Below are 22889 nucleotides of genomic sequence, written 5' to 3'. Positions count from 1 at the left end.
CTAGATGAGTATTGAACCTGTAAGTTTAGCTTATCATGATATTCTGACCAAGAAAGCAGTTCAACAGAGAACTATGCCATGCTCTAATTTCTGCTTAAAAATAGGCCTTTTAGAGGTAGAAGGCGCATGCATGCACCAGTGAGAAAAGGAAATTGTGTGTGATGATTAAGGTGGCGTTGAAACAAGAAATTGTGTATTTTTATAAGTGGTCAAAAAATATTTTACTATAATTTTCAGAAGTATTTGATACATACATGGAGGATTAATTATGTTCTATGAAATTAACTTCAACATTAGACAAGTTAATGGCTTTTTTTTTGTACTAATGACTTATTTATTTAGGCTGTATAAATTTAGGTTAGATAAACCTGGAAAAAAAATTTCTTTGCATATTCAATTTTCCCAGATACATTCCTATTTCTAGACTATTTGCTTCACATTGTTAGAGAGTGGTTCAAAGTGTAGCATGGTAAAATTAACCAAATTTGGAATTAAATATGCAATCCATGTTTAGTTTCAGAATATATTTAAATCAGGCTATATTTTATAAGAATAGGAATTTACCAAACTGCATTATAACAGATAAAAGATGTTGGATTAATTAAAAGTGCCTTACATTGAACTCACAAGCATATATATACCTATCACATTTATGGTTGTTTGCTATGTTGTATTTACTTATTCTGGTCGTAAAAAATAACTTTGCGCAGGATAGAACTGTAGTTTAGTTATTAACTACAAAGGTGTAAAGTTAGAGAAGCACAAAGAACTGGCTACAACTGTTTCTTTGGACATATCCCAATGCCACTCGTAAGATTCTAAATTAGCGGTAGTAGGAAATTCTCTCTTACTGCAGACTGAACATTTCAGAAGTGTCAGATGTGTAATCCGGAGAGTAAATTCATTCACTCTATTTTCAGTGATATTTTAAAATTCATTTATAAATAGAATCATTTCATTCTAGACAAGAATTCTAGAACATTAAGGAAGCAACCATAACTTAATTATTTTAGCAGTTGAAATTTAATCTGTGGATTTTATGTAGTTTTTAGTATCTAGCTGAAATCATTGATGTCTTTTGAAATACCTTTTTTAAATTCCATTGTATGCTTGTGAAAATGTTGCATAATTTTATTAATAGATTTCAGAATCAGTCATTGAACAGATGTTTGAGTGACCCAATATTAGACTCTTTGATGGAAACTGAGATGTGAGACTGTAGTTTCTATTTAAGGAATTTATAGTCTACTAATTTATTTTGATTGCCAAACCTGACATATGTTTTATAAATAAATGTATTTTCATGGTAGAATAAAAATAGGATGATATTCATTTTCTAATTAAAACATTTTAAATTCTCTGTTACTTGTTGAACAACTGTCTTTGTGGTCTTATTTTCTAACAGCTTTTTAGCACTAGAGCAAACCAGTTTCCCAGTAGTTTAAAATATAGTGAAATAAAAATTATTTGCTCTACTACTGCCTATTTTACTTCAGTTCACGGCTTTTTTTTTTTTTTTCTTCCCAAATTGCCGTTCTGCATATATGGCACACTGGAGGGAAGATTTTTCCTTGTGCAGCTAGCAGTTTTAATTGTATGTTTAATGTGAGTTGTGCTTTTTTTTTTTTTTTTTTTTGGTAGTACAGCTTAATAATTTTTTACACTGATTAAAGTTATCCTGTGCCACTGAAGTTAACTATCCACTAGAACAGAAATGTGCATATAGATAAAATGCATCAGTGTGCATTTTTAGTGAATGTTGGTAGCTTGCCAGCTTTATTTTCAAGTTTCCCCCTCCAGACCTAACTGCGATGTACTTATAAGGCAACAATGGTATATTTAGTTAATTTGCAAAATGAAAATAGTTTTTCTGATTTTTCCATTTTGCATGTTTTGAGTTAGGTTTAATTGGACGTTTGTTCTTGTAAATAGACATACAATAAAACAGTTCATTTAACTGTGGTGCTTTCTCTTGGAGCATTGGCTGACTTTTAGATGATGAACCTTGTGCAGTTTCATGAACACTACTGAGTTTTGGATGGCATTTACATAATCTGAAAGTAAACTCAGGCATAACAGAAGCGGGAAACAAAAATTTGATATTTTCTTTGAAGTAGGAAATGTAGTTTCAATTCCAAGTAACATGTCCTTGTTAGGTTCAGGATTATTTTCAGTAATTATAACTGCTTAAATATTGTTTTCCTGTTTAAAATAATTCATGTTACACTGTGGCAAATTAGGAAAAGAACACAAGTGTAAAGAAATAATTGAAAGTCACCCATAAACCTGTCACCCAGAGATAATTACTACAAACATTTTAATGTATATTTTTTTAGTCCTCCTCTTATATAGATTTTTAAAATTTTTTTAAAAATTGGAATTATACTTTTATGTAGACTGTTTTGCCCCTGCTTTGTTCTCTGAATAGGATATTGGTCTCCTTCCTAGTGTGGGATTTTCAAGTTGATCCTTTGTAATAATACTACTTAAATAACACTGGGACAAACATTTTTGTACACTTATCTTTGATTGCATCTGTTTTTTTTTTTCTTCTTTTTTTAGGATAGATTCTCAGAAGTGGGATAACTGGATCAGAGGGTGGTTACCCTGTGTCAGAGTGTGTCCCACTGCACCTTCAATGACATTGAGTAGGTCAGTTTTTACAATCTTTGCCAATTTGATAGATACCTTTTACAGTTCTCGGGTGGTAATCACAAAATCCTCATATTAATCTGTAAAACCGTTATAGTATATTTTTAGTAATTTGCAGTCATTTTGAAAAAGTTGGTTAGAACGAATTTCTTTGAAAATATTTTAGATAAAAGTAATCTTTGTGACATAAAAAGATATTCCTTGCAGTTACTATTTGAACATTGTTCTTTTTTTAGGATGAAATAGCATTTTAATGTCCCCCTTTACTAAAATGACAAATATGAGAAAGCTTTTTATATAGTAAGTAGAAATATTATGTAAAACTAAATTTTTGCAATTAGGCAGCCTGAATTCAAAGCCTTGCTTTCCCACTTAGGAAGTACATGATTTGAGATAACTACTGAATATATGATTTGATGTTTCTGAACTTTGTCTCATTTAAAAGGAGAAAAATAATACGTACTTAGTAGGCTTGTAGAGAGGATTCAAAATATGCTGTAGGATTGCTTGGCACATAGTAGGCATTTAATAAAAGCTGGCTATTGTTGTTAAATTTGGGTGGGTATTTTTTATTTTTGTGGGTAGGGCCGGAGATGTCATTTGTGTGGTCTTGTTTTTGTGATGAATGTAGAAATGCAAAATGGCCGTGAGCAATGGCAGCTGGAAGGGAGTGGTAGAAATTCTTTGTGGCACAAATGACTTGCTTCGATGTAGAAAGTTCAAGGCAAGTGGGAGGACAGGAGACTAATTTGACAGAAGCCTAGGCTTTTATAATTAGAAAATATGGCGATAAGGCCATAAAGATTGATTGGGGCTAGATTTTGGTAGTCGTTGAATGCTAGGTTGAGAGGTTTAGACTTTATTCAGGAGTGCAAGTTTTGATTTGAGGAATATGACTTCATCTTCTGGAAGATGAATCTGGCTACAGAACACAGAATGAATTGAAGAGTCTGAAGACAGGGAGGCTGGTTCAATAACATAGGCAAGGCAAGGTGTGAGCATTTAAAGGAAAACGAGGGGAGGTTTATGGGGAGTCACTGGGAGTGACTGCTGTGAAGATTTCTGGATCTTCTCAAGAGTACCCAGTTTGGAGATGAAATTCAAAAGAAAGAGTCTGAGGCTAAGAGGTGGCCTACGTGGAGTTAGGCAGCCTCTGAGAGAGGCTGGGATGCAGTACACTGTGGTTGTTGCTACTTTTTTTTTTAAATTGAAAGGTAAAAGATTCTTGTTACTTCACCAGTGAAAAATATATGTTTATGCTATTCTTTTGACAAATTTATAGTTTCCTCAGAAATTTTACTTATTTACTATTTTAAGTTTTTAGCAAGGAATCCTCACTTTTAGACATTGTATTTAGTCTAGGGGGCATTATCTTTAAAAAACTTCACTGTAAGGTGAAATTCTTAGGCGTGTTGTCTTTCCAGCGTTTGTGAACGTGACTGGACTTTAGAAACATCCGTTGTGTGAGCAGAAGTGATGAAAAGTGAAGTATAGACTTCTTGTTTGTTAAGCAGCTTAGTTAGAATGTTGAGGGCAGTGAAATATGGAGCAATGGAAAATAGGAAATTGAGTCTATGATCTTTAGAAAAAATATAACTTTTGGTCTTCTCTCCTTTTCCCTTAATTTCTTAATTAAAATAGTTTGCAAATGATATTCTTAGTTATTTTTGTTCCTAGCTGTAGCTCTATGCTAATTGTACTTTCCGCTTGGCTGAATGTAAGCAAGTTTAGCTTAAAGGTTGATATTAATATTTCTTTTTGACTGATCAGTAAACTCACATAAGCTGTGAATTATCTATTCGCCGTCTTCCTTTAATATTATGTTGAGAAAAAAGCAACCCCCATTTAAAAAAAAATTAGATACAAGCTTGTGATATAAGTTATTTGCATTTTTTAAACCTTTGGGTTGTTATACTTTTCTAAATGTTTCTTTTAGTTTTCAAATATTTTTTAAACTCAGAAATAAAGTTCTTGTTGTTGATTGTTATTCAACTCTCTTCCCTTTAAAAGTACCTTGAAAATATTTTTAAATTGCAGTCACGAGCCACATAATATTTCTGTCAATGACAGATCACATATAAGATGGTGGTCCCATAAAATTATGGAGCTGAAAAATTCCTTTTGCCTAATGTCTTATCGAAACCCATTCCTCCGTGCTGATGCTGCTGTAAACAAATCTGCATTGCCAGTTGTAGAAAAGTATAGCATGTACAATCATGTACAGTACATGATATTTGATAATAAACAACTATGTACTGGTTTATATATTTCTTATGCTCTACTTTTTATTTTTGTTTTAGAGTGTATTCTTTCTATTAAAAAAGTTTGCTGTAAAACACTATGCCAGATTATGCTAGCATCCGCCTCATACACCTCATATACTGTGTTCTTTGATTGTATCACTGTCTTGTGCTTGAGTTAATTTAGTGTTATTTTAAAAGTTAGTGTAGCTCAACTGTGCAGTGTGTATAAAGTCTACAGTAGTGGACGGTAATGTCCTGCACACTTACCGCTCACTGACTCACCCAGAGCAACTTCAGTCCTTTAAGTGCCATTCATGGTAAGTGACCTATACAGGTGTACCACTGTTTCATACCATATTTTTACTGTACTTTTTTATGTTTAGATATACAGATACTTACCATTCTGTTAGTTACCTCCAGTATTCAGTCCAGTAATGTGCTCTACAGGCTCGTAGCCTCAAAGCAATAGGCCGTCCCATGCACCCTAGGTGTGTAGTAGACTAGATCATCTAGGTTTGTGTAAGTGCACTCGGTGTTTACACAGTGATGAACTTGTCAAATGATGCACTTCTTGGAATGTATTCCCATTATAAAGCAGCACATAATCATAATAAGTAAATGTAGCGCATAATATTGGGGATTGTGTGTTACTTTTTACAAATAACTGTTTTTCTTATGTGAAACCGCAGAAACCCAGATCTGGTAAATTGGATGATATTTCGTTTACTAAGGAGACCTCAGGATTCAAAACAATTATTTAATGCCACCAACTATAAGATTCCAGTTGAGTATTTTGAATTGGTTCAAAGATATTTCTGTTTGTCAACAGAAATCTGAACTACAATAATTCTCCTAGGACTGACTGCTCTTACCCTTCCTTCCTCCTCCCCAGCCATAGCTGAGGACAGGATCTTCCCTGGGTTGGGCCATTCTGGCACTGTCACTGTGATGGCAGCTGTGGCTTTCCCAGTGTGTATGTCTTCCATTCTTAGAAGCCGCCTTGATTCTTGGCAGGAAAAATAAGTTATTAGATTGAGTGGCTAGCAGCTCACGATATGTTGTTGTAAGAAATTATTTAAAAATTAATGATAATACATTATAAAAGTTATTTAAAACTCAATTTTATGTCAGTTATACCTCAGTAAAACTGAAAATTTAAAAATTCATTCAGTTTTACATGAGGTGACATGAAGTGCGTGAAACATTAATAGACTTTCATATTCTATACCAAAGGATTAAAATAAAAGAACATAAAACCTACTGGTCGACTAGAATATAGTATACATTTTTCTTATTCTTTTTATCAAAAGAACATTTTTTCTTATTCCTTTTGAATGCTAAATATAAGTTCTTAATTAAGAACTCAGAAACCATCCCACAAATAATCTTAAACAGTTTGGTTTAAGTTATCCAGCAAATATTTATTGAATGATTGTTGGGTGTCTGATACTAGTCTAGGAACTGGAGATAGAGCAGTTAATAAGACTTGCTCTCATGGAGTTCTTTGTACCAGTGGGGTTTGGTGGTGGTGGAAAGAAATGGTAAACAAACATAAGTGAGCAAGATCATTTCAGAGGTCACAAGTGCCGTGAAGAAGCTGTAACAGGATAAAATGATTGTGATGGAACGGTTTAGATTGAGTGTTGAGGAAAAGCTCCAAGATGATGGTATTTAATAAGAGACTCAAATGACAAAAAGCCAGCTGTGACCATCTGCAAGAAAAGTGAACCAAGCTGAGGACTCAATTGGTACAAAAACCTTAAAGTGGAAAGCAGCTAGTCAGGTTGGAGAAGACCATTGTGCTAAGCTGAGAAGAGATTGGTAGATGAGGTTGGCAAGGGACAGATCACATAAGTTGCTGGCGAAAGATTTGGATTTTGTTCTTAGAAATAATGGGAGGCCACAGGATATTAGTACCTACTTTAATGGATAAATGTGTGTAACTTCAAAGATGGTGTTACTAATGATAACGGCTTAAAACGAATCTATAGGGTAACCAGTAGTTTCTCCAGACATAGAAAATCACTAACTTACGGTACATAAATGTTTTCCCAGGGGTATGCAGATGTAGAAATGAATTATTTTTAGTATTGCGAGCAGCCTAATGAAAAGTATACATTTACTCTCAATAAATTTATACAGGTGTAATTTATGTATCTTTGACAAATAATTATACAGTGTCTCAACTCTTTGGAGCTAAGTATCACAAATCATTGTCATACATTGTGGTGATTTGCAGGCTATTAATGAAATAAAACATTATACTTAAACCTCAAGAACCTAGCACTTCCTTAGTTTTTATGCCTTTGACAATTTGAGAGTTCCAATTAGCCATTACTTATGTGATTAGTAAAATGTCAATACAGTTGGTAGGCAAAAATCTTCAAAGACATGGAATCCATGGAGAACAGAAAATATTTTTTATAGTAAGGTTAAGAACCACTGTCCTAATTTCTAGAGCTGCGTGCAGGGAGAAGGGGACTAATATTTTCTTGAAGGTAAAACCCTTACGTCTCATTTAATACAGCAGATCTGTGAAATAAATATTGTCCATTTTTTACAGATGATGAAACTCAAAGTAATTATATAATTTATGAAAATTCACAAGCTCTAATTATAAAGAATATTGTTGACAGTGAACTACCAGAAGCTGGGATTACCATAATAGAAAGCATAAAATAGGTGGTCAGTAAATATTTGTATTTTGCTTGCATGCAGACATAAATGAATCAATGATTGCGTCAGTAGATGAAAAACAGAGGACCGCTTCTATCACTATAATCTTTCCTTGAGTGTAACACACCATTTTTCTTCCAGGTGAAGAAAATTCTTCAGAAGCAATTTACTTCACCCAATTTTTTCTCTACAAAACTCTCTCCTCCCCTGTGAAGTTTCAGTTACTTAAATCACACAATAAAAATCCCAAAGGAGGAAATAAAGACCAGAAACATGGAAACTGTCATTTTCACGTAGATTTTAATTGAGTCGTCTATAACGTTTTCAGCTTTTTTAAAAAAAAATCTGCTTTAGACTCTTGTATTTACATTCATGATATTGTCTTCTTTTGGTTCTGTTTGTATCTAATTTTTTAAAATCTTAAAAAATTTGCTGTAGTTTTCTGAAACAAGATGGTAGAACAGCAGAGTTAAATGATTTTGTAGCCAACATTTAGTTGTCCATCTTATCTCTATTTCAGTTGAGGGGAGCATGTGTTTCTGTTTTTTACTAATAAAACAAAGTGTGTGGTTTGTTTAGAAATACGAAGTGAAATTTATTTACTAGTAGGGTTAAAAAATACTGGGATAAGTTTTCTTTCAACTGTTGTTAATAACCAGGCAGACTGGTGGTATGAGACCTCTGAACTGTGTATTGATACAGTTTCTAATCCTTCAAATGAGTTAATATTTTGATAAATTTTAAGTTTAGAGTTCTTTCAAATGAATACTAAATAGCAATGGCTACCTGAGGGATGAAAGTAGATGCAGGTAGAGATTGAAAGAAACTATTTTAGTAGGTTCCGAAAATAGAAACCTTTACATGTGGAAGTTGCTATGCATAATGGTGGAAAAGAAATTTATTTTCACAAAAAAATGAAATTGATGAAATGAAGGCTATGAGGAAATAACGTTGAATGGATAGAAAAGACACTTTAGGTTAGATGTGGTGGCCTACAGGGACCTTCAGAGAGGATATGATGAACCTCACCATTTATGGCAGTATTATTACTTCATGAAGTATGGGATCTGTTTTGTTAGTTTGAGGTGTAAGCACAATACATTTAAATTGAAGAGGGCTTTGTGAAGAAGGAACATTTAAAAATTTGTTTCTAGGTGTCTGAGTCTAAGGCTATGACAGGTTTATAAAAGATAACTATATGATATTTTAGTTCTTGATATCCTCAAAGTGCTCTTCCTCCTCCTGGTGTGTGTGTGTGTGTGGGGGGGGAGTGCGTAGATTTCTGTATGACAGCTTTCAGACTGCTCCACTGTTGTATCCCACTGCTCTCCATTCTAGTGTAATCAGTTTAGTAATAACATACCTATCTCCCTGGTGTGAAATTTTCATGCTTCAGAAACTTGTTTTGCTCTATAGATGTGTATATCTAAAAATTGATGTAGGTGGAACTTTTATAAATTTAATTGTTTAAGAATATCAGATTAACTTAAAAACCATGGGCAAGTGAGTTTGGAAGGTGAATCTTATGTCTCAGACCAGTCTTAATTTTTTGTTTAGATTTTCAGGTATTAAGTTACTTTGATGGTGCTTCTTTTATATCCAAATAAGTCTGGAACTTAAGAAACTCAAAATTGGTCAAATAGTATCCTGTCTTTGAAAAAGTCCCTGTGCCTTTTAAATATTGAATTAACACAGTTGGGACAGACTCCATTGTAAAACATCCCTTTGAATTTTAATAAATGTTTAATAACTTCTCACTTAGACTCAAATGTCATGGTTTTTATGTTGGAATATGACAGCATTATTATTTAAGAACCAACCAAAATCTGCAGTTGAAACCATGTGTTGGAGGGTGTCAGATGATATAGTTATACTATTATTCACATTATGCTTTAGCCTTGGACCGCTGTCATCAGTAGAACAAATCCGAGATTGTGTCACCACTCAGTGCCATCTGCTTGCTGTGTGTGTAAGCAGTAGGCCTTAGACACTGGAAATGAGAATCATCACTTTTGTGGTGGTGTTAGCTGGCTTGACCTAGGTTCAAGTGTACTAGGCCGAGCTTGTGTCTACAGAGAACTGTCAACAATTTTGATCTTTTGCAGCCATACACTTCCATAACCACGTGTTTAATGTCTTCTCTGTGTCGACGTGTTGAAGGTGGACATGTGAAATTTTTTAGTAGTGTAAAAAAAATGCCTGTTTAATCAGTAAAATTTTTAAATGATCGTTTTAAACATTCAAGTCCTTGCAAAAGAATTCTTTAGATGAAGGACCCACCATCCCTTCTGCACCTTGTGGTTTAGTTTTCACAGTAACAAACTATTTTTTCAAAGTGTTTTGTAGAAAATCAGCCAAATAATAGCATTTGTCAACCTATTTTAAAAAGTGCTCTGTTGTTACAGGAGAAAAAGCAGATTACTGATGTTTACATAGTATGTTTTCAGTTCTTATTTTTACAGAATACCTGTTAATGTAGAATGTAGCCTAAAAGGAAACACCAAGAGGAGCAGAGTTTTCATCTTCCATTATGATTATGGTGCCTTTTATTTTCCTCTTTAAACCTTTTATTTTTCTGAACTTTATACATTGTTCATGTATTTTATAATTAGAAAATGAAAGTTCTAAAATGAATCCATTACAGAATATAAATTAAACTTAATAAAAGTTTTAAAGATGATTCTTAGGGGATAAAATGAGTTCAGGCCTTTACAAGGAATTAATAGACAGTGCATTCCTGAGGTGAAATTATATGTAATGATAAAATCTGTACTTTAAACAAAAGCAAAAGTAGGTTGCCATTTTCTGGGGGCAGGGAATAAGAGAAATAGGAAAAGTATTGTACCATTGATAGGACGACTTAGAAGACTTTCGTTTGATTCTTCTGACTCAGGTTTGCCTCAGTTATCTTAATTTATATGGATAATTTCTATGGATTTCTATGGATAAATTATATGGATAAGTTCTATGGATAATTTTTTTTGCAGGATTTTAACTTATTTATATAAATGGTATGCCACATCTCACCTTGAACACTTGGTCGTTGGATAACATATGTGGTCAGCAGGCAAAACCATGGTGAAAGTTTGCATATAGTACCTACCAGCTGTTACTTCACATCTTAATTCAGTTTTTTCAACTGTAAAGTGGAAGAAGAACAGTACCTATTTCTAAGACATGTTTGAGGATTGAATAAGTATTTCTGGCATACAGAAACCCTTTAAATATCATTACCGCCATTACTACTACCACCAAAAGTTGGCATTGATGTCTATAGGAAATTGAAGTAGGAGATCACTAGGGACTTTAGCAATGTCCTACACTGTTTTGACTAACTCTGCGTGTTCTCCTTTGTTAAGTGGACTAGACTATTATGCAGTGAGGCAGTTTCGTTTTTATGTATACAATAAATCTTGGCATTCATGGCTTAATGTTTTTTAGGCTTTCTCTTTTTCATTTCTTTATTTTCCTGCTTTGATGTTGGCAATACTAGATTTAATTACTGTAACTTTATAGTGTTGTACTTTTATATCTGGAAATATAAAGTGTTCCATTAAGTAGGCAGGTATGCTTGTATATTTTTCAGATTACAAATTACAGTTTTAAGTTTGGCTAGGTGTCGGTGTTTTTCTGTGTGTTTTTTTATTTTTTTAAAGAAAAGTATCTATGTTTTAACTGAGCTGGACTGGAATAATACAGATTTTTGAGGATTTAGGTTTTTTGACTTGAGACCTTTTAGTGCCCGGCACTAATTCAGAAGTCTGCATTGCAAAGTGAACAAACAAGCTGTTGAGCTTTGAGATTTTGGGGGCTATCTAGAACCACAACATTTCTGTCTTTGGTTTATTGATTGAATATTGTGGCCATATACTCTCTGCTATCCAGCTTTTATTCCTTTTAAAAGGAGATATATTCTTTTTACATTTCTAGTAATGTCCTTATTTTAGATATCCTGTGCTATTTCTGCTAATTTTTATAGAGCTTCTTTATATAATATCTAGAGTTATTTATATATTTTTCTGAGGTTTAGAGTCTCATGAATTCAAAATATATCAGAGTAGATACTGTATTAGGTAATACTTGTGAATCAGCCCTTGATTTTCAGACTCTTAATCTAGTTAATATTTTTGCTGGATTCAAGCAGGTTTTTTTCTTTTTCTAACATTAATTTTTTTCTGAGGCAGTTTCTCCTTTAACTGCTTGCACCATTACTAAAATCTTTAAATGTTGATTTGGACCCTATTTACTATGATTCTATCTTATGAGCTAATCTTTTTTTTTTTTTTTTTGAAAGACACTTACGAATGAGACTCCATGCTCCTTGTGTTCTGGAAGAGTTAGTTTCCCTTTGTAATGAAAACTCTCTCCTGAGTACTACACTCACCAATAGGAGGAAGACGAGCTTATAACGAGTGTCGTAAGTGGTGTTCAGTGCTTCGACAATCCGCATAGAGTAGCCCCTCTCGCAGTGGAGTTGTCGCCAGAGCCAGCTGGGTCAGGCTCATTACAGAAGTCCCCTTGCTTTGGGGCATGGTTCTTCATCAAGCAGAGTGGAAAGCCACTATTTTCCCTCATAGTGGTCTTTTTTTGCTAGTATGTTTTAAAAATTAACATCTCAAAGGTGATTTTGTTTATCGAGGCTTGCCATTCAGCTAGGTTGGAGATTTTATTCTTTGGTGCAGAATTTAACTTAACCACTTTGTGAATATTCAAATATTCGTGAAGCTGGGTCCTTTACTCAGAATGACAGCAGCAAACATGGCACCCGAACTTGAGCATTAACTCCTTGTGACTTCAGGCCTTTTCCAAGCCGTTGCAGTGCTCAGATACTGCTTAACCACCCTATTACCTGCTCCTTTGGTTTCTGAAGCCTGAGGCCATATCAAAAGCTTCAGATTCATTTAAATGAATAGTCCATATACAGAGGATATTTGATTTTAACTAAATGTAAAATTATTAATAATTATAATTATAAATTAGAATGTATAATAGACATTTGTATTTGTAAAACTTCAAAATGTTTCCCCTTCTTTATTTCCCATTATTTAAAATATTTTCCCCTTATACTAAATGTTGTGATAAATTACTACCAGTAAGACTTTCATTAGTAATAGCCATCTGGTGGAAAACATTCTCTAATATGTTTGTTAGAATATACATCTCCACTGCACGTAGAAGTTGAAAGATTTTGTTTTGTACTCTTACAAAAAGTAAGCTGCTCTTCAAGAAAAAGTAATTTTTACTGGCTCTTTATATAATATAATTATTTTCCTGTTCAAAGTATAGTTAAAGTAATCCTTAAACATCCTTTTAGTCACACGTTTTAAATAAATTCGTTATTTTTAACTAAACAAGGAATGCATTATGAAAAGAAATACAGATCAAGTAAAAGCAAAACCGATAATTGTGTATCTTACAGATACATATGCTATGTATCCTTCCAGAGATTTCCTGTCTAAATATATAGAAATATTTAGTTTGTTTTTAAACCTGCTTTTCTTTTTTAATTCTTCTGCTACAGAGGTAAGACATGAAGACTAGAAATGTTCTTCACTAGCAAGTATAAATAAAAATTGATTATTCGAAGGTGAGTTTTGTCCAGTTCCCCCATCGCTACCCTCACTCCTCCCCTCACCTGGATTCTTTTAATCACCACTCTTCTTGAGAGGAGAGAAGTTAGTGTGGTGGGTTTCAACCCTGGCCTGGCCATACGTTAGAATTAACTGAGAAGCTTTGAGAAGTATTCACATCCTGGCTTCACAGTCCAGAGATTTTTATTAATTGGTCATGATGAGGTAAGACATGTGGGAGGAGAGCATGTTTTATCTTAGCCTGCCTGGAGAAGCTTCCCTGAGCTGAGTATGGTTTGGGGGGAGTCAATGAATGAATCCGAGGAAGCGTCTTCCTCAGTTTCTTGCCTTTAAGGATGCGAGGCATAGATCTTTGTAATCCTTCCACTTTTCTGAGGAATGCACTGCCCACAAACTTCTTTATTCCAGTATTGGTCCATCTACAGAGTTTGTAATACTTTAATTCAAAGGAAAATCAACGTCATTGATGCAGTGCAGATTGAATAGACAAGATGAGTGATAAAGCAGTCTGGTGTTGCGGTTAACCACACAGATGCTGGAGCCAGACTTCCTGGGTTGTACTCCTAGTTCTGTAATTTATGTCCATTGAGCTTGGGCAAGTTTGTTTTAGCCTCATCTATAAAGTGGGGATAATAGTCTCCACCTCATGGGAATATTGTGAGGGTTAAAAACATTAATATATGGAAAGTGATCAAAATAGTATTTTGTGCATGGTTAGTACTCAGTAATACTTACAATTAATTTATTCATTGTATCATCTTTTCTAACATTTCCTACTCTTTTCTTGCCTATTCCTCCTGAAGATAAGTTCATACTTTGTACAGTGAGCTAGTAGAGCAAGGGTAAGCAAACATTTTTCTGTAAACAGCCAGATAATACTTATTTTAGGTTTTTAGGGCTATATGGTTTCTGTTGTAATACTGAATTCTGCTGTCGTAAGACTGATTACTATGAACAAAACCAGATTAGTAATCAAAAAACTTCCAAAAAACAAAAGTCTTGGAATGGATAGCTTCAAAGAAGATTTAACAGCTATGCTTAAACTATTCCAAAAAATTCAAGTGGAGGAAAGGCTCCCAATTTCGTTTTTACAAGGCCATTATTACTCTGATTCTAAAACCAGACAAAGACATTATACCAAAAGAACACAATAGCCTAGTATCCCTGATGAGCATAAATGCAGAAATCCTCAAAAAAATATTATTAAACCAAATTCAACAGTACATTAAAAAATCATACACTATAATCGAGTGAGATTTATTCTTGGGATGCAAAGCTGATTCAGTATGTGCAGATCAACATGATATATACCACATAAAATGAAGGATAAAATCATATGATCATATCGATAGATTTATAAAAAGCATTCAACAAAATCCAGCATTCATTAATGACAAAAACTCTCAGCAAAGAATAGAGGGAACATTCCTCAACATAATAAAGGCCGTATTTGACAAACCCACACCTAACATCATGTTCAAAGATGAAAAGCTAAAAGCGTTTTTCTTACGATCAGGAACAAGATATGGATGTGCACTCTCAGCAGTTTTATTCAGTATAGCGTTGGAAGTCCTAGCCACAGCAATTAGACAAAAGAAATAACAGTCATCCAAATTGGAAAGGAAGGAATAAAACTCATTATTTGTCATTAGATAAAATTAGATAACATGATGCTATATTTAGAAAACCCTAAAGAATCCACCAAAAAGCTATTAGAATTAATAAATGAACTCAGTAAAGTAACAGGATACAAAATTAATATTCCGAAATAACCTGCATTTTTATACACCAGTAAAAAATTATCAGAAAGAGAAAATAATCCCATTTATAATTACAGCAAAAAGAATGAAATACTTAGAAATAAATTTAACCAAGGAGGCAAAAATCCTGTACTCAGAAAACTATAACATTGAAGAAATTGAGGAAGATAGAAATAAATAGAAGAATATACTATGCTTATGGATAGGAAGAAATGACATCATTCTAATGTCCATACTACCCAAAGTAATCTACAGATTCAATGCAATCTCTGTCAAAAGACCAATGGCATTTTTCTCACAACAAATAACTAGAACAAATAATTCTAAAACTTACATAGAACCACAAAAGACCCTGAAAAGCCACAGCAGTCTTGAGAAAGAAGAAGTTAGCGGCATCATACCACCTGATGATCAAGTTGAATTATACAATGTAAATACAAACAACTAATTGTCTATTATATTTCTATAAAGATGAAAAAATAAAAATGGGAAAAAGAAAAAAAAAAACGAGCATGCAGATTTTAGGAAGCTTGAAGAGAACCAGGGCAGTTTGCAGTGGTCTGGATTAGGTAGCAAGAATAGACCGTGTTTAATGTACCACAGGCAGAATCCTGCTCTGGAGTCAGCTTCTAAGGAAATTCCTCCTGATTGGCCCAGCCTGCAGTTAGGTGAGATGTCTCCCTTGCCAGTGGTGGGTAGTACACCTTGGTTAACATTCCCAGCTGTACCACAGTGAGGGAGGGAGCATAGGGTTATTTCCCATCAGAGAATCAGGATGCTGTTACCAAAAGGAGGAAGGGATACTAGACAAGCAAAAATAACAGATGTCTACTTCACCAACTCCTGATACCTACCCACGGAGAGGGACAGCCGGAGAGGCGGACCTGGACCAGGGCCAGATCATGAAAAACTTTGCAGGCCCTGATAATGAGTTCGGGCCTTATCCTCTAGAGTAATGAACCTTTTGGAGGTCATAGACCCCCACTGAGAATTTGAAAATTTTAGACCAAATTTTGGGCCCTTTCCTACCTTCAGAAAATCGTACTTGTACTTTAGAAAGGTTTGGGGTTTTTTTGTTCTGTATAGCATTTCAAGAAATTCTTGTACTTTCTGAGGTACATCAATGGTTGGTGAGAAGAGGGGCTAGTCACTTAACCCAAAAGGGTAAGAAGTCATAGGGAGAGGATTTTAAGGATTTTAGGCAGTGAAACCACACTAAAGCTGTATTTTAAGTGATTCATTTTGGCTTATATTTGAAGGATGAATTCAAGGAATATAAGATTGGATACTGCAAACAATATTACATCTCCCTCTGCTTCGATACTTGCATGTTCTTAATTCTTAATATTCTTCATAGAAGGGTTTGGCTAAGAGATAATGAGGGTCTTAATGAACATGATGGTAATAATGATGAAAAAGGTAAACAATTTTAAGAAATATTTAAGAGATAAAACCCATTGAACTAGCTTGGCTGTTGATTGCATATGGGAAACAAAGTCAACTGTGGGTTGTATGTTTCTGGCTTGTCTGACAGAATTGCAGAGGGCAAGTGGACGGGCTGACCTTAAATATGAGGAGGGGCAACTTTATCCTCTGAGTGGTACTTGAGGAACAAAGGCAGTAGCGACTAGACTTGATAAGTGTAGTGTAATGAGGGGATGGAAAGAGAAAGGAAGTGGAGCAAAGGCTGGTAAAAGGACATCAATACAGTGCCGAGGGCCTAGGCGAGATTCCAGACCAGGAATTTGTAGTAGTGACATCAGTTACATAAGGTGGTTTTCTCCAGCAATGAAGAGAGAGTTTAAGATTCATTCATGGTTATACAGGTGATTTGGAGGGAAACGGGAATATATGGAATAGAGTGACTGGGCAAACCAACTCCAACAAAGATGGTAATAATGATAAAGAGCACTTATAGAACCCTCATCATGTACTAGGCACATTTATAAGTGTGCTTTAAAGAAAGGTATAACTCATTTATTCAAAAGGACCCTGTGAAGTATGCACTATCCCCATGATGAAAACGAAGCACAGAGAGGTTAAGACATTGCCTAGGATTACAGAGCAAGTAAAATGACAAGAGCTGGACTTCAAACCCAGGAAGCTGGGTTCCAAAGTCTATGTTTAACCGTATAACCGTATTATACTCGTGAAACCTCCTGTAGTCCAGGTTTAGGAGAGAAGGAGATGAGAGTCTGGGAGATGATGAAGGGATCAAAGTGTCTGCAGTTTCAGTGAGGTGGACAAAATTAATTTAAACAATTATAAGTAATTCTTAATGATCAGGAGCTTTTTTTCATGAGTCATATTTGGACTGCACAATTCTTTTTGCTACATTTTCGTGTGCTGATGGTAAGATATTCTGGTAAAAGTAAACCTCTATTTCCTTTTGTATGTTCTAATACCCTAGTTTTGACAAAATCCCTAGTAAACATCCAGATTTTTCTTACTCTTTCCAACAATTTTTGTTACACAAAGGCTGTATAATTGATAAATCAATCAAACTAACATTTCGAGAAAAGGGATTATAGTATGTTTTTTTTCTTGTTAAATTCAGGTAGCTGGTTTTATTTTTCTTTCTCTGTACCTTATATTCCTGAAAGATAGGCATAATAGATATTCGTGATATTAGGAACTATTGTTACATATGTTTTCTGTGTTAATATAGATACCAAAGTAAATTTGTTCTTTGCTGTGCCTGTTATGCTTTACAAATTGATTTGGGCTAACATTTCAATTGTTTACTTCTGGAGGGTGATAGATATTATTGCAAATAGGACTCTATCTAATACATGTTAAGCTTGTAGCTTCTAGAAAATGTGATCATAGATATTTAATTGTAGTATTTCCCTTTGAACCCAGATCTCAAGGTTTTAGTGTCTTCTGTATTCAGGTGGTTTTTGTTTTGACTATAAATACTTTTTTCCCAGTTAATAAGCTTAGTCCAAATCTAGGCCTCAAAGTAAACTCTTTTTATATGCTTGTAGAGAATTTTATTACTTGTTTCTTATTCATTGATGTCTTTTAACTAATGTGAAGCTGTTTAAATTGGTAAATTGTTTTACTATAACAGTAAAAGTTTAAAGTTCATTTTTGAAGAACCTTGAGAAGTTATGTGAGTCCAAAAGTATTAGACTCAAGCACAGTGTTACGAGTTGAAATTTCATTGTGTATTTGTATTTAGCATTTTTCAGATTTCACAATTTGTATATGCTGTATGATATTTTCATGTATGCCAAAGGATTAAGGTAAATCTAGATTACTGAGAAGTTTCTCCTTATCAATGTGAATGTGTATGAATGTTATAGATAATAACATCAGGCTTTTAGTCTGTATTGTCTTGAGAATTCTGCTCTTCAATGAAAATAGCTGTATACTTGGTGTCTAGAACTAATTCTACATAGAAATCCCTCTTCTAATAATTATATTTTCAAGTGTAGCATAACAGTCACTGCTCACGTGTGATATAATTTCTAATTACTTGTGTTTTTTGTGTATGGTTGCTTGGAAATTTTATCATCTATCCTGAAACTTTCTTGACAATCTAAAGATTATTCCCATACCCCCACATTTTATTTTTGTAATTTTAATTATTTTATTAAATGTTTTTCTTTGACAGCTCTTTTAATATCTTTAAACATTTTTATGTTTGTGACCCTTGGTCACTGCCCTTTAACATTCTGATGTCAAATGCAAGATTTGGGTTTTTTTTCCCCTTCCTATAGTGTGTTCTTCAGATAAAAAGAAGATATACTTCGTTCAAACATAATTTTAAAAATATAGAATTAGATACTAACATTTAGCAGCTATTTTCCAGGATTAACATTTCTTTCTGTCAAAATTTTCTTAGCGGAAATATTGTACTCAAAGCAGTTTTCATAGTTAAAAGTATTTTAAAGCTTTGACCATAATTGCATTTTCAAGGACACTTGTAATATATTGGTTTCTGCAAAAATGCAGCCTCATTATGTACTGGACCTTTTTTTAATGTAAATGTAAATGAAAATTGGAGTAGGGAAAGCGGAAGTGGGATTAGTTGGTTATGCCGATGGACAGTGGGTGGCCCTGGGTGATTAAAAATATTTCTTGGTAATCATTTCTGCCAACGACTAGTATTTCAAGTATTTAATGTACTCCTACTCTATGGCAAGTACTCCAGCACATTTTTAACACAGTACCTGTAGACTTAAAGTCATTGGAATGAGCTTTCTTAAAAGAATTCAGCTACTGTGAGCAAAGAAACCTACAAAAATAAGGCTTACTTTTGAACTGAAAAAATATTAGAAGCTGTTTTTAAAATGTAAGCTATATTATCTCAGCCCTTCATCCATCACCCTATTTTGTTGTGTGGTCGTCTTTTCATTATCTGCATTTTATTTAGTTTTGTAGTAGTTAGAGACGGAAAGAAAATGAGATGAAACACGCATCTGGAAATTTAGCCTTTTCCTTGGATTTTGTTTTTGTTTTGCTTTTACTATAGAAAATGAAATCCGATCAACAAAATTTAGTAAGACAGTGTTTAGGTTAAGAATGTAGACCCTGAAGTCATGTTGCCTAAATTCTGATCCCAGCCATACAAGTTACTATCTGTGTTCTTTGGTAAGATAGTTTTCTTGGCCTCACTTTCTTTAGCTATACTCATACCTTGTGGTCATGAAAATCCCATGGTATGTCCCATATAAAGCACTTAGCACGGAAGATATCATTACTTCATTATCACTTTTTCTGTTGATCAAAACCTTACTACTGATTCTGACTTGAATTTCGAGGTTACCATTTGGTTCCAGTTGAATTTTTAGCAGGCAGTTTAGTATTTAGAGGAATATTTAGTACATTATTCCTTTTAGCTAGAATAAGCTAAGATGCAGAAGAATGAGTGTTATCTTAGATTCCTAGACCTGGGGAACCGGTCCGAATGCTTTTATGCACTTGGTTAACCTTTATGTGAGACCAGAGTGTGCTGATTTCCATTCCCCTGTTAGAAAGCCTTAATAAAGAACCACCCTAGGCTTCAGTGATGTCTTTGGGACCATTAGGGAAAGGCTCGTTATAACTATGAAGACCCACAGAACTCTTGTTTATATTTATTTGTTTCAATAGTGAAAACTTGATTTTAATAGTGAAAACTTGAATTCTTAACAGTATATGACTGATATTTATAGAGGGCTTTTTACAAACTTTTATAAACTTTGTCTCATTTGACCTTCACAATTTTATAAAGAGGTAGGACAGATGCAATACCTTCTACTTTTAAAGATGAAAAATCTGGGCTTCAAAGTTCAGTGACTTGCCCAGAGATAAATAGCTAGTTATGTCTGCTCTCTCTTACATTAGTTTTCCTTCTACTGTATCAGTGCACTTCTGTGTAGAATCAGTTCCTTCTAAATGAGCAACCTATCATTTCCAGAATGTAAAGCTCAGATTATTAAAATTACAGATTTTCACATTTGCCAGAAATATGTATCTTTTCGTTTGAAATTCTTTTTTTTTTTTTTTTTTACAGTGGGGGGCAGGGCTATATAGCAGGTTAGAAGAGTGGATATCAAGTTCTGCCGTAGTATATTACTATAATTTTAATCTTATTTGTTGCTTTAGAACTTAAAGATATGTTAATAGACTAAATATAATTTTGATTATGAAAAGTTTTTTTTCTGATTCTTACAGTATTTTTAGTCAAGCTGCCTACTCTCAAAAGAAAAAATGACTACTTTTAGTAATTATTTAGAAAACTAGTATGTTTAACTTATAGTGTGTAAATACTTGGGAGATACATAATATTCTTTTAAATTGGGGACAGTCTTTGTGCAAGAAGTTCGGTTCAAATATTTTTAGAACCTGTGCTCTTATATTCATGGGCTCTGTGTAGGTCACTATGAAGGAAAACAAAATAGTCCTTACCTTGCTTTCAGCAAAGTTGATATTAATAGAGAAGGCAAAGCTAATTATGAAAGAAAGGACTGTTCTTGTACGGCCCTTAAGCTAAGAATGGCTTTTGCTTTTGTCGTTTAAAAAACAAGCTAAAAGAAAGAGAGAAAAAAAAAGAATATGTAATATAGTCCATATGTGGCCCACGAAGCATAAAATGTTTACTATCTGGCCTTTGACAGAAAGAGTTTGCTGACAATGAATTAGAGGATATATATCAAATCAAATAAAATATAACCAAAGACATTAGGGGGATGCAAATCAAAACCACAGTGAGATACCATTTACACCCACTGGGAAAGCTGTAATAACAAAAATGGACAATAGCAAGTGTTGACAAGGATATGGGGAGACTGGAGCAGACGCCGCTGGTGGAATGTTAAATGGTGGGGCTGCTGTAGAAAGCTTGGCAGTGCCTCAAAAAGTTAAACATAAAGTTACCATATGATCCAGCGATTCTAACTCTAGATATATATCCAAGAGAATTGGAAACATATGGTCACATAAAAACATATATACTATGTTCATAACATTATTAGTCATAATAGCCAAAAAGTGGAAATAACTTATGTCTATCAGCTGATGACTGGATAAGCAAAACATGGTTTAGCTATAAAATGGATTATTATTCAGCCATAAAAAGAAGTACTGATACATGCTACAACATGAATGAACCCCATAAACGAAGGGGCCACACATTCTCTTATTCTGTTTATAGAAATGTCTAGATTTAGTCAAATCTATAAAGCCAGAGGCTGGAAGGACGGGAAAGTGGAGGGTGACTGCTGATCATGTGGGGTTTCTTTTAAGAGCGATGAAATGTGAATATACTTTAAACCAGGGATCCCCAACCCTGGGGCCGCGGACCAGTACCAGTCCATGGCCTGTTAGGAACCGGGCCTCAGCAGGAGGTGAGCAAATGAAGCTTCATCTGTATTTGCAGCTCCACCTCAGATCATCAGGTGTTAGATTCTCATAGGAGCACCAGTCTTTGGTGCCGAAAAGGTTGGGGACTGCTGCTCTAACCAGTCGAGTTGCACACTTTAAAATAATGAATTTTGTGGTAATTGAATTATATCTCAAAAAAGAAAATGTTACCAGAGACTAGGTAGTTTGTATAAAAGCAGTAATGAGAGGTTAGGTAAAGAAGAGAAGACTGAAGACGTGAGTTGATGGATACAACATTGAAGTCGGAGATTGAAATGCACCCCAAAGGGCATGGAGGATTTGGATAGAAAAAGAGGAAGTGGGTATGTGTGGCATTACAGACCTCAGGAAGGGGCATAAAACGAGATACTGGTGTTGCACAGCAGAGGAAGACGTGGCGAGATGCAAGAGGAAGACAGACAAGCTGAGCGTCTTGTTTTCATGGCACTTCTAAACTGGCACATTTAACTTACTTGGCTTCCAAGGAATCACGCTTTGCGCTGTCATTTTCATAGAATAAATTATATATTTTTCCTGCCTCAGGCAGGAATTTTTTATTTCAGCCAGAAAGCAAGACCTAAGGGCTGTCTGCCACAGTAATTTTAATTTTAACAGTTACCGTAAGGATTTTAGTTCTCAGTATGTATATGTTTTGAGGAATTTGCTGTATCATCTTTTTTTGTTTTTAATCAATTGTAAGTCATACAAAGTATCTCTTTTGTTGTTGTTGTTGTTGTTATTTAAAAAATATCCTTAATAATACTACTGTTCTTTATATCTGGCTACTTTACACTTTGTAAAGTTCTTTCATGTATATTTAATCCTTTCACCCATCTGTGAGATAGATGGTATCATTCCCATTTTAAAGATGAAAGAGGCCATGTACTAGATGGAGTAGAAGCCAGGATGCGGGGAACTAAAGAAAGCCTAGGTTCAAATCCTGGTTCTGCCATTTACTAATTGTATGTGAGTTTTGATGAGTTACCTTACCTCTCTAGCTTATATGTTTTCTCTTATGTAAAGTGGTGGTTATAATATGCTAGAGTTGTGTTTTAAATAAGTCAACAAAAGTAAAATTCTTAGAATCATGCTTGACACATAGTAAGCCCTCAGTA

General features: G+C 34.2%; 1 protein-coding gene across 2 annotated transcripts in view; it reads left to right on the top strand.

Moving 5' to 3' along the window:
- RAP1A (RAP1A, member of RAS oncogene family) overlaps nucleotides 1-22889 on the top strand; it is a 58559-nt gene that overhangs the window by 4655 nt on the left and 31015 nt on the right. Inside the window, exon 2 of one of the 2 annotated variants that reach the window (XM_016124376.2) lies at nucleotides 2563-2652. The exons of the other annotated variant lie outside the window; for it this stretch is intronic. The gene's annotated coding sequence lies outside the window, so the exon portion shown is untranslated. The remainder of the gene's footprint in view (nucleotides 1-2562; nucleotides 2653-22889) is intronic. 2 annotated transcript variants of the gene reach the window in all.

This window comes from Rousettus aegyptiacus, unplaced genomic scaffold (assembly GCF_014176215.1).
Source record: "Rousettus aegyptiacus isolate mRouAeg1 unplaced genomic scaffold, mRouAeg1.p scaffold_m13_p_17, whole genome shotgun sequence".
Taxonomy (NCBI): domain Eukaryota; kingdom Metazoa; phylum Chordata; class Mammalia; order Chiroptera; family Pteropodidae; genus Rousettus; species Rousettus aegyptiacus.
This window is presented reverse-complemented; position numbering and strand designations above follow the sequence as displayed.